This window comes from Zootermopsis nevadensis, unplaced genomic scaffold (assembly GCF_977971745.1).
Source record: "Zootermopsis nevadensis isolate Lab colony 2312 unplaced genomic scaffold, Znev_1.0 Znev_ptg000002l, whole genome shotgun sequence".
Taxonomy (NCBI): domain Eukaryota; kingdom Metazoa; phylum Arthropoda; class Insecta; order Blattodea; family Termopsidae; genus Zootermopsis; species Zootermopsis nevadensis.
In genome coordinates this window covers 18402445-18415275 of record NW_028259134.1, presented here as the reverse complement: position 1 = coordinate 18415275, position 12831 = coordinate 18402445, and the positions used below count along the sequence as shown (strand labels likewise).

The 12831-nt window shown below is 41.8% G+C and overlaps 1 protein-coding gene across 4 annotated transcripts in view; it reads left to right on the top strand.

Annotated features, from left to right (window-relative positions):
• Window positions 1-12831, top strand: part of crb (cell polarity complex component crumbs) — a 56834-nt gene that overhangs the window by 674 nt on the left and 43329 nt on the right. The gene's annotated exons all lie outside the window — the stretch shown is intronic.

The window sequence follows — 12831 nt, the reverse complement described above, 5'->3', positions numbered from 1 at the left end:
TGTTACAGTAGGCTGCGGCCATTTATTTCCAGATCTTTGAAGTATATCATTTAGAAACATGTCATTCAACGCTATATAAAGCAAGTTGCGCGAATGAAACAAAATAACGAGTCTCTCTGTAGATAGGCTCACGTATCAATGAAGCAGTAGGTAAATAGAAACTGTAAATCTTGTGTTTCGTGGTTAAAGTGGAATGTTAACCACCTGCTCTTCGCAATGTAGCACTCCTGTAATGTGTACGGTATAGCCTATACAGTTCATTGTTTTCTTTTAATTAAGATTTTGAATGAACAAAAGAAGCTACGGAGGCGTACGGAAGCTGATATCGCTCTGGTGTCTGGGAAATAAAAACATTTTTATCGGAATTACAAAAGCTGGGAAATTACGCAATAAAATTAACCTTCCATACTTGACATTTTGCCCTGAAACGAAAACTATGCCTACTATACCTACCTGTGTAACTGGGCAGTAAGCTTGCTTTGCAAACCATAGCGGATCGTAGGATCGCAATTTGCAGTGAACTTGTAATGTTAAATCATTTTAACCCTGCAGCTTTTGCTCCATCCAATCGCTACTTCAAGATATTTCTGCGCAGTAATTGCGCGGTACGTAGTTTGGACTCGTTTGGAACGTATTTCTAACGTTGATTGTAGTGTATTTCTTTTTAAGGAAAATGAAATTTAAATCGCTACAATTCCTCGTTGGAATATATTGTCTGTTTACAATCGCCCAAAGAATGATCTTGTTAAAAATAATAAGCTTGGATACAGGACACCCATGAAAGTCAAAATTGAAGAATTTTAATTTTTTAAAGTGGGCCAACTGTGACATAGACTAATTTCAGGGTTTAAAAGCAAAGTGCATCGAAGAGGGGGAAAAGGGTTTTAGATGTGTACAAAGGTCTTGTAGATCTGCAATGCCTATTCTGGCAGAGTCAAAACAAAAGAAAATTGAAAGTGTGTGCTGAGATGCGCATCATTTATAACCCCTTCTCATTCGATTCTGTTCTCCTCTGTACTTGACACATCGTCGTTGATAACATAATTTTCCAGTTAATTCCAAGAGTTTGATTCATCTCAGAACAAGTTTGTTTGCCTACTGTGCGTGGTCAGTTGATGCTAAGTTATTTTGTTGTGCGATAATACAGTTTTATCATGAGTGATTAATCGGATGGGATGAGGAAGGATAGGATCGTGGCTTATTTAGAGAAAGGGAAGAAGTACGAGAGAACTTAAGCAGCCTCTTTTGACTGAGATTCGAAGCGGGTGACGGAAATTTGTAGTGTTGAGGAGGAGGTTAAAGAACAGTGACATTGTAACTATCAACTGCACGCCACTGATTGCTCCACCCCCACACCACATACACAGCAGGAACTGGAGCATTCAGATCTGTTATTTCCAGCATCGGATTCTGTTATGTGACTCAAAGGTGTCAAATTACAGGACCTGGACTTGGTTTGTACTGCAGAAGTCATGAGTGCAGATCTGTTTAACGTAACGTCTACCTCGAAGGTGAGTGATGAACTTCACGTTCTGACCTCTTTACCTCCTCAGAATAGACCCTTGGGTAGGAATCCAGGTGGCCTCCAAAGCTATCTGCAGGCGTACGCAGCGGCTAAAGAACTGTACCCTTACGGGGAATCAAGCAGAAGTTATATTTACCGTCCAACTAGTATAATCCATGTAGGATTTTAGGCATACACGGCGGTAAGTCAGAAGTTGGCTGTGTTCTGGGTTTACATGGCGCTACAACCCAGAAGACAGCCATCTTGGTGTACCCCATTCTCAAGTATCAAACTTTATCTAAATCAATTTAGAAACTTTTGAAAAATGTATGCGGACAGGCGGGCCGACAATAGGTTGTTCCCCATGCACGTTCGTGCATTTTGCGGATGTCCCAAGGCATTGGGCATTTGCTTTGGAATTCAGCTGTCGCAGTCAGTGACGTTGCTGTTGCTGGTCTGACAGCCCCCCCCCCCCTCCTCTTCCGGGCAGAGTAAAGCGTGACATTGACCAGCATCCTGCCTGACGCCAGATGCAGACATGCCATCAACGTCAGCATTTTAACCTTACAAAACGCCTCAACCCCTCATGCAACAAGTTCTGGAACAGTTTTACCCAGCAATTTTCAACTTGTTTTCATTGATGGCATCCTTTTCACATTGCCCATCAAGAAAACACTTGACAGCCCTGAACTGGTTTAGAGAAATCATAGCAGTGAAATGAATAATATGGAGGGAGTCGTGTAAATTAAATACGCATTTATAGCAATAAAACTGAAAGATTAGGATGTTTAAATTTCTGCGGCGCCCTTAGAAAATGTCTACGGTACCCCAGGGTGAAATGTAATGCCCATGTTCTATGATATTGGTATTGGTCCGGGGGGGGGGGGGGATTTAAGTCGCCTCCAGACGCTCACACCGTTGATGATCCATTGTGCACCCCCCCGATCTTGTTAGGGCTCTTCAGAGAGCTCTTTGAGCCAGAACGGACATGATCAGTTAAATACGCTTAGATGCTTGGTTTTATGCTGTCAAAATATAAACTAAAGCTGTCGTTGTGCTTAAGCAGAATGTCGTGAAGTCATCTGAGCGAATGGAGGTAAAGCTCCATTTGAAATTCGAATTTCGGTAAGATGTTCCTAAACAGTTACTTAAACTTTGTGAACCCTTGCAGAATTTAAGTGTGCCATGTTCCCTTCGTTACCTCGGACCTCGGGTGACCGAATTCTGTTGGCACGAATTACAGAAATCATATTGCTTGGAGACCAGCTGTCATGTGAAGCCGTCGCGCTACACGCCATCTAGGTCGTTTGGGGGAGAGATGGTATAGCTCCTACTCATTCTTGACCTCGGCACTTGATGGGGGTGAGTGGTCAGCATCACGCCCCCCGGCCAAGCCTTACCCCAGAGCCGGTCTGGACGCAGAGGCTAGAGGGAGAAATCCTCTGCCCGTAGCTAGTCAACTATACTGACAGCTATCCCGGCTCCCATTGTGGTGACGTATTTACTTAATGGTCAGAGTGCCAAGAAGTTGTAAATTGATAGTTTTGTAAGTTGTGTTCTTTACACTGCAGCGTAGAACCTGATGTTAAGTCCTGTGCCCTATAAAAATGGAAGCGGTCTGATCGCTGAGGCTAGAAGAAAAATAATCTTCCCTTGCCGGGAATCAATCCCTGGTCTTCCAGTCCATAGCTACCCGGCTCGTTTCAAAGTAACACAGAAAGGAAATTGCCTCTGTTGACTAAACTCAGTTCCCAGTGCCCACTGGTTAGGAGGCCGGGCAGACCTCATAGCCATTTTCGTCTACAAAGGTCAAAATATTATTTAATGGTAGGCGTACTAGTGGTAGGTAAATGCCAGCGTGTAGGAAGAACATACTGCCTTAATTTTCAGGGCTGGACGTTGCAACCCAGAAGACTACCATCAACATGTAAGACTTGAGGTTCTCACAGCGGTGAGTATGAAGATTTCTGTCTTCTGGGTTATTGCGCTGTGTAGTCTGGTCGATGTTAACCAACGTTTCAGAGGTCATACTGCCTCCGTCATCAGGCCCTGATGACGGAGGCAGTATGACCTCTGAAACGTTGGTAAACATCTACCAGACTACACAGCGCAACAACCCAGAAGACAGAAATCTTCATACTCATCGCCCTGATGACGGAGGCAGTATGACCTCTGAAACGTTGGTTAACATCGACCAGACTACACAGCGCAATAACCCAGAAGACAGAAATCTTCATACCATCAACATGTTCATGCTGTGAGAACCTCAGATCTCATTTATGTTTTATTGTTGCTTTATATAACGCCATATTAATAAGAATTGGTCACGGGGAACATTCATTGTCGTGCCTCAGAAATGAGACGCGGTTCACAGACTTAATGTTTTATGTGGGATGTACAGAGAACATTTTTAAACTTTTAAAGTACGTGAAACGCAAGCATGGTCTATCGGTAGGACACTGCTTTATGGGGAAACGTCGTATTTGACCGACAGATCGTGGCTTCGTTTCGTGGGTGACCCGTTGTGACAACTGAGTGGAATTTGACTGTGTTGGCATATGCTTATCCAGTTTCTTGCACAAAATTACTAGTAAACTCCGACGATATTATGTTGTTTTCAGTAGTACGAACCATGGTAAGAGGAAGTTTATGGTTAATACCATAAACATTTGAAGTAAGCGAGGCACGGGTTCATACGAAAATAAAGAGAGTAGATGTTCATCAGTACTCAGGACCTACATGAGAAAGGACGACCCAAGAAAATTTTTTGAGCCAATAAATGAAAGAATTTTGTGGAGGATAAGAAGTAACTGAGAATGAAGATGTGCGTATCAGGAGTCTGGACTTTGCAGAAACGTTAAAAAGTCAAGATGAAGGTGGTTGAACCACTTTCATAGAATACACAAAGAGGACAGAAATGGCACTGGAAGGAAATCCTGGAGAAGGAAGACCAAAGAAATAGTGGTTAGACGGCGTCCAGGACAAAATGATTAAGAACGGTGAAGAGATGGAGGACAAAGGCAATGGACAGAGGAGGAGGAGGAGAATGGAGGAGAATATGTGAGGAGTCCAAGGTTCTTCAAGAACAGTGAAGCCATGGAGTGAGTCAGTCATACGTCTGTGGGACAAGGTAAACAAATAAGCGGACAATATGTATGAGCAGATCAGATATTTTATGGAGAAAACGCGTAGTGGACACAAATGCTTTTGACATTGCAGTTGCCTTTGGAATAATGGTTGTCTGTTCTGTTCAGGGATAACAAGTTTTTTGATAATTTTATTTTTATTCTGTTATAATCGCGCAGAGACTTTACCACAGATTTCCCTATCCAAGAGGCAGCGAAAGAACGATTGAAATTTCAGTGCACCAGCACAGATTATGAAATTATATACTTCAGGACAATGAAAGGTCGAAGCTTCGTTTTTAGTTACACCTTTTCGTTGACGAAAAATTGCTACCTTCAGTCGTCTCATTATTTGCCAAGAATACGCAAGCTGTTGCTTTCATGTTTTGACCATTGGTTGAGAAAAATTTACATGTTTCATGTACGCTGAGCGTAACCAATTCGGATTAAATTTGATAGAGTCAAAGTTTGTGTTATACCCTATATTTTACCTAACACTGAAATTACAACCGTACGTGAAAATCAGTTATGAGCAACATTAGTTTGTCTTAAATGCTGATTAACGGGCCACGTGTTGAGGGGCCGGGATTCGATTTCCGGCTGAGATTGTTCTCTGTTCCAATTGGTACCTGCAGCAGAAGTGAGGAACCGATCGACAAATAATTTAGATGTGGCTCGTGAAAGATTCCATGACGATATGAAAGAAGTTGTGACCTTCTTGTAAGGTCAAGCTCTTACTTTTAATAACATATGTTGCAAATACCCGAAAGTAAAACGGTTAAAATAAAACATATAAAATAATTTAAAATGGAAGCAATTATTTTTATCTCTGAAGAGCGGTGTACATATTGATAATAAAAGGTAAGTGGTATGGGTGGTGTTGGAGTAGAGTTGTGTAGACTCTTAATCTTGGCTCTGTATGAAGATGATTGGCCAACTTCACGATACGGTATCATTTATCCCAGGGCAAAGGGACACGCTGTATAATTATTAAAATAATATGTGGGAATTCCTGAATTTATACCACTTAATTTTTTTTTTTTGGGGGGGGGGGGGACGAAGGATCTTACTTGTTGACGAAGGCTTCGAACTAGCAGAACTGTGAAAACTTCATGTCACATTTCTCTGTTCTGACAAGAGAGGTATGGAGAATTGTTTAACGCGACCGACAGGCAGTTTCGTTGTAGCAGTAGCAAACAGTTAAAGGGTTGAGAAACTTAATTGAATAATTTTTGGTTACCATCTACCTCTCTTCGGCGCGGGAGGTCTCAAGGGCCTAATGCCGTCCGCGGACCACAGTTTGAAAAGCGTAGGGCATTGATGTCTGTTCAAAGCACGTACGTAACGTGATAGGAATAATTTTATCTGAACAAGCGCATTCTTCCGGTATCGGTCTCGGCTGTAACTTGATGTCTACAACACCAGATTGTGTTCCGCGCTTAATTTCTGTAATCCTTACACGAACGTCGGGATTGTAACTTATAATAAATAGGCTGCTACAGTAACATCTACGTCCCCTTCATAATTTATGCTCCTGCGTTTGTGTTTGGTTTATGTGACTTTTTCCCCCACGTCTTTTGCTTTGAGCAAACATCCGTTGTCTGATTAAGCACTTGTGAGGTTTGAGGTTCTCATGGAGGTGAAGATATCGCTTGTGGGTTGTGACCCCGCGTGATCTTGTAGGTAGGCGGTTATAAATGTTTCGGAGGAACGTGTCGCCTCCATCTTCAACCCTGAAGACCGAAACGGTGGAGAACTCTTCACCAACTAAATAGATCGTGTGTTGTAAACTGAAATTGGTAGAACTTGGAAGGCAAAGGTCATGAGGAGAAACATGATAGGTCATGTCAGATAATGCGGGGAAACCTCAGGGGTGTAGACTGTTTGAAAAACCGAAGCAAAGACGGGAAAAATTGTTCATGAAGATAAGTGGACTGAAATGGCCGAATCGGATCTAGTAGTGGGGTGGGGTGGGGCTTATATGACGAAGGAGGATGATTCTTCGGGCTCCATAAACGGATTTTTTGTGATCAGTTGTCAAGATGTACCGTATCATGAGATGTTTAAATATTACAAGAGTTACCCGCTATGCTGAGGATACTTCTAGTCACGTTTCCTTACTCACTTAATTTTAAAGCACTTAAAATTCCTGGAATGCCGAGCTATGATTTATATTTTGGGCGTTAACAGACATTTGTTTCTTGCTTTTGCTGCTGTAAAGTTTTCTGTTATGGCTTTTTGAACACGATGGCTGCAATCCAGGGGTATACAACTAATAACTGCCGGTCACTTCTGGCAAACTGACACTGGGGCTCTTCATGTCTCCATTTCAACGTGACCGTTTACATATGCTGAGGTCTGGGGAAGCTTGGATCTGAGCATTCACGTCCTATACATCTTCGTGGCCTGTAGTTTATCTACACAGTAAAAAATCACGTCATGAAGGTGTGTAGGAAGTGTGGAGATAAAATTTTACGCTCCGTCAGTTTTATTACCTCTGGGGAAAATGCCATTGGTGTTATGTAGTGTTGGGCCTCAGAGCGAACCGGTGTGGATATGATGACGAAGGGAAAAATTATTATGCGTGATGGGAATCGAACCTCGGTTGTTCTACCCACAGCCGGTCACTGATTCGCATGCCCCAGTTTTTTTTTTATTATTTGTTGACAGTTCTGTACCGTGGAACAGCGACGGATGCAGAATTGGTGTTTTTCTGTGAGGGATTCCATAAATCACAAATCACGTTGTTCTGGTTTCGGCTGCTACAAGTGACCCCACATCCCACTTCCGTTATCGATTCCGCAGGCCTGACAGCAGCAATAAGAGACTTGAACCCATAGAAACACCAGCACTACAGAGGACGACCCAGATCTCAGATTGTGGTCCACTTGTTGGGCGTCTTTCTCATGCGAGGTTCCCGTGTTCCTCCCTGCAGTCGCGCCATTGTTCACGAGGCCAAGAAGACTGCATGTGCCATCGGGTTAGGCAAGGTGAAGAAAGTTGAAGTTATAAATGTGAGGCCTGTGGTGAAGTGGGAATGTAGTACCACGCATTCTTAATGTCGATACTAGATGGGGCGAGTGGTTAGCAGCACGCTTCGGCCTCTTTACCCTTGTGTATAGAGCGCCAGCATTGGTTTGGATTCTATGGAGAAGACAAAGTATCTTGCCCTTGCCGGGAATCACACCCCGGTCGTTCATCCCATAGCCATTCAGTGTAGGCGAACGCTGTAAAAAAAAGCACAGTGAGGAACAAAATTTGTGTTTTTCACCAGTTACTTTAGAATGATCAAATCAGGGATGATGCGATGGGGAGATAATGTAGCACGCATTATGGCATAAGAAATGCGAAAGACAGGGGGGCAGAAACCATTTGGAATACCGAAGCTTAGATTTGAGGATAATATTAAAATGGACGTTCGGGGAATGGGTTTGGAAGGTGGCTTAGGATGGCCACAGAACGCAGGCTGTTGTGAACACGATAATGAACCATGGGGTTCTATAAAAAGGCGGTGAATTATTGACTGGCTGAATATTCTGTTAGTATCTTAAGGAAGATTATGCTTCATGTAGTTAATACGACTGATCAGCAGGACATTCAACGTGTTGAAATTAAGTGGTACTTCACGTGTTCTGTCGTTAGGTAGTGACGTAAACTTTGTACTGAAATCATGACTGTTTCTTTGATCAGTGAGATTCATCTCTGTAATAGGCGGTTTTCACTTCGTCTTCTGTGACGCGTCAAGGTCTCTCCTGCTGGTGGCCAACCGGCCACGTAGCTTTGCACTGCTTATTTATGGGCCAGTGGTTCTCGAGGACATTTTGTTCACAGCATGAGGGTAGGATATTGGGTCATTGAAAGTACATTTATGAGAACTTTCGTTTTCAAGTGACAACTTATTAGTAACTGGGTGACGGCTAGATGACTGTGTTGACCTGCGACATGGGCAGAAGTTCATCACCACGTACAGACCCGCTCTGGGACCACTGAGATTGGCGCCCAGTGGGAAGCGGATAAAGGGACCCCACTTGACTACTAACTAACCAGTGAGCTGCTGATTAACTAGTTAAACGACTGGTAACCTAGATAATGAAGTGGGTATCACATTATTTAACTGTTTGACAATGCAGCTTGAAGGATGAACACTTCAGTTCACAAAATTTCGTCCAGCTAAACTTTAATACTATCACCCCGTCTCCTTCTTGGGGGATATCTCCCGTCCAAATTATACATGAATTTAATGATATAAAATGAATGCAGGCCTGCTCGAAGGTTAATATTTTCGACTTTCATTCGTGTTTGCATGTATTTAATCTTTAAACTTTTTCATGTATTTATTACCTGCAGGCCTACTTGTAACCTATAAGCCGGGTTTGTCATGCTTGTATGTATATGAGCATTTGAAATGAGCCTCGTCCTACAAAGTACGACTCTGCACGTGGCTGTTTTATTGACCTCATTGAAACATGGTCTGTGTGCATGGACCGCGTTGTGTCGAACCTAGCGTGCAATGTGAATGTTGCAGAGTACTAACTGCTGTACCTCTGTTTCGGTTGTGATGCCCACTGGCATATGTGTGGTAGTTTCACCAGGTCGATTGTTAATGAAGACAGTGAAACTTGATACGCTTCGTGGTGACCGGAAACTGATACGTCAGAGCAACAAGGAGACAAGTCTTGTGTCTGAGTATCATTTTACTAAGCTTTGTTCACGATATATGTGGAACGAATGTTGCCCTCTTGTAGGATTTGAGGTTTTCACAACGGTAGGTCTGAGGATGGCTGTCTTTTGGGTTGCTGCGCCGTGTAGTCTGTTAGAAGTTGGCAAACTTCTAAGATTACACGGCCATCTTCTGTCGTCGGTAAATGTGGTTCATGTTGTAGCCTATCTCTGTTAAAATCAGGAAATTACGTGGTACAATTTAAGTGATTTCGAGGTAGAACAGTGAGAGCATTTAGAATGACCAAACAAACAGAAGACTTTTATTACACAAAAGATTAAATGTGATTCAGACATTAGAAAGTACCGAATGTAATGTCTAGCGGTTAGAACGCTGGCCTTGTAATCCTGGGGTCTCGGGTTCGATTCCCGGCGGTGCCCGAATTTATAACTTGTGTTGGACAAGGCCGTGGTCTAGGCAACACGGAGATTTCCTCCGTGGCATCCCAACAATTACTCCATTCACACACAGAAGAAGGCAATGGCAAACCACTTCTGGATCATCTGCCAAGAACGTATATGAACAGGTCCCAGTCCGAGAAAAGGATGGAAGGATCCTGTTCATATGGACCTGTCGTCAGACAGAACACTAATAATAATAAAAAAACTGAATGTATTTGAAACTAATAAATACGAAGTAACAGGAGGCTGGAAAAATTACATAACAATGTGCTTCGTGACTTGTAGGCCTAAACTGTAAGTAATAGTGTTAAGCTGATTAAAAGAACGAGAATCGAGTGTGTGGGAGACTCAGGGCGCAGGAGAGAAATGCGAAGTATGTGGTACATAATACAGTTTTTGGTCGGAAGAGACCAGATGATATGTCCAGAGCTAAACAGGAGAATAACATTATTAAAATATGATGTTAGATTGGGGATTACATGGAATTTACACAGGATAATGCCTCATTGTGGATTTTGTGAACACGGTAATGAACCTTCTGGCTTTATAAATACACGGGTTTTCTTGACCAGCTGAGCGACTGTCATCTTCACAAGGAAGATTCTGTATACTGCTGTTCCTCGCTACCCCCTCCCCCTCCGGACTTTCTTCTGAGTGCAGAGTGAGTCGCCCAAATAAAGCATGACGTCAGTACACGTAATTGCCTTGGAAACGCTTAATTTGTATGTCTGCAGTGAAACCTGTTCAAGACGGGATCCAAATACATATTAGCATTTATTGCAGATTAAAGAAGGAACTTAGAAAATAGTGTGATGATGTCACTGCATGCGCCAAATGTTTTCTTAGATTTTTCTTTTTTCCCCTTTCAACAGAGTACCAACATATTTTATATCTTTGTAAACAGTTCTTGTTGCGAATGGGACTGAAAACACCTCAGATTCCTCAGCACTGTCTTTGTTGGAGTCGTATTCCGGTGAAGGCGTTTCCATTTCAGAACACTTTATTGTAGTTAGGAAGGTTGTGCCTGTTCTCCCACTTTTTTAGCCATAAGTTATGAAAGGCGTTATATCCACCTGTTCCTTGTCCCGAATAACTTCTTAGTCTTGAGAACCACCTTCTTGAAACGCGTCCATGGCAGTGGGAGTTTCAGACACTGGTAAATGGTTTGCAGTGAAGTTCTGAAACGGCACCACAGTCTGTTTTATGATAAGAATTGCCTAACTTTTCCTTAGTCTCTTCAGGTGACAAGATGATACCTAGCATTAGCCTACGATTACCTCTTTTTAAGTTCTTCCGTACACACCATTCATGGTCGTTTTTTATCTTTTGCACTGTGTAACCTCTAAGATTGAGACGGGTTGTGAGGTTCTGTTGATGAGAAATGGCTAGGATTGTATCATGGTTATGTCTAGTGGCAGGCTCTGGTCTTAGCGATGTTGCACATTCAGGTGCAACGACCATGGTGCTTGAAACAGCAGCCAAAAATGACTCATGAACATGAGAAATTCTGCAGCATGTGTTGAAAAGAACACAGCCCGGCGAAATGAGGCGGTGGGGAATATGGTTCAGAAGGAAGGGAGTCGGTGCTTTGTTTTCTTTCTTTCTTACTGGTTCCGGTGACGCTTGGTTGCTAAAGAACGACTACCCCAGTGGCCGTGGCTAGTAATCACGAGTTCTTTTACCGGCCAGACGTGTTCCTTCATCAAACTGAAGCCGTTGCTTCCGCCTGGGTACTTACGCGATACGGTTCACATCTCAGAGATTCTACTGCAGAAGCCCGTTCTGTGGTAATGCTTGTAGCACTCTACGCCTTGTGTACAGAAGCATAAAAAATGTAATTCGGGAAACGTCAAACGAAGAAATGTTTTGGAAAACCCAGGCGTGTGTGTGTGGGAGGATAATATTGAAATGGATCTTAAAGAATTAGGGTGCTGAAGTGTGGATTGAATTTAACTGGTTTAAGATAGGATTTTGAAGGGCTCTTGTGAATACGATACTGGACCTTCACATTAAACAGAAGCAGAGAAATTAATACCTGAGCAACTTTTACATTTTAGTGAAGTCCGTACATCACGGATAATAATTAACAACAATAATAAGATTATACTATTTATTGATAATTATGTTATAAATATGCACTCAGATGAAAGACGTGGTTTATTGATTAGCACTCTTACACGTACACTGTCTTAACAGCATACTTCATTAAGATACAGCTTAGTGTTATCCTCCCATTGCCTTGGTTTAACAACTGGAATAGGTTATACCATCATAATTATTGAATAAAGATCCAATCCATTTAGAGGAAACAAACGTTTGTGTTTATTCAGTTATTCAAGTAAGACACCAATAGTAATGGTTAATTATGTTTAACCAAATTTTGGTAACAATTTTCTAAATAAGTTAATTATTTTATTATCCTTGCATGGAAAACTCTTAAAATTCAATATTCACGGTCGTTATGTTTAGGCTGAGCTACGCTTCTGCATCGCGAGATTCTGCAGCGGAGTAGTAGTCTGTAATTTTCTTTGTAACATACATAAAACATTTCCTGTCTCTGTTATTCTTTTATTTTTGGAAGAACTGTGCATGAATCATCGACTACTCTCTTCACACAACGACGAACGAGTGGGTGAACGACTGTTATGTTTGTCCTCTCTCAGATGGAACCTGAAGTAGATGGAGTAACGTCTTATCCGAAAATTTCTATGGTACAAATAATATAGAATGAAAGCAGGTCTGAAATTAGGTCCGTAAATGGCAACTTTTTAAATATGAAACGAAATAAATAAAAATATTTTAATGGGATATTTGGCTTTTGTTTGTGTTGTTGAATTTCACACTGATTTTCCTTAAATTTACCTTAGAATTAACATTCCTGTAATAAATCAGAAAGAATGATACCCGACCGCCGATAAAATATGTGTAAAGTATTAATAGAAATGACGGAAAATAAATAAAAATAAGGGAAATAATGGAATAAATAAAGAGAGAACGACAGGGGATGAAAGGGAAAATATAATAAACAGGAAAACACGAAAGAAAGAAAGAAAGAAAGAGGAAAATAAGGGAAAAATAAAG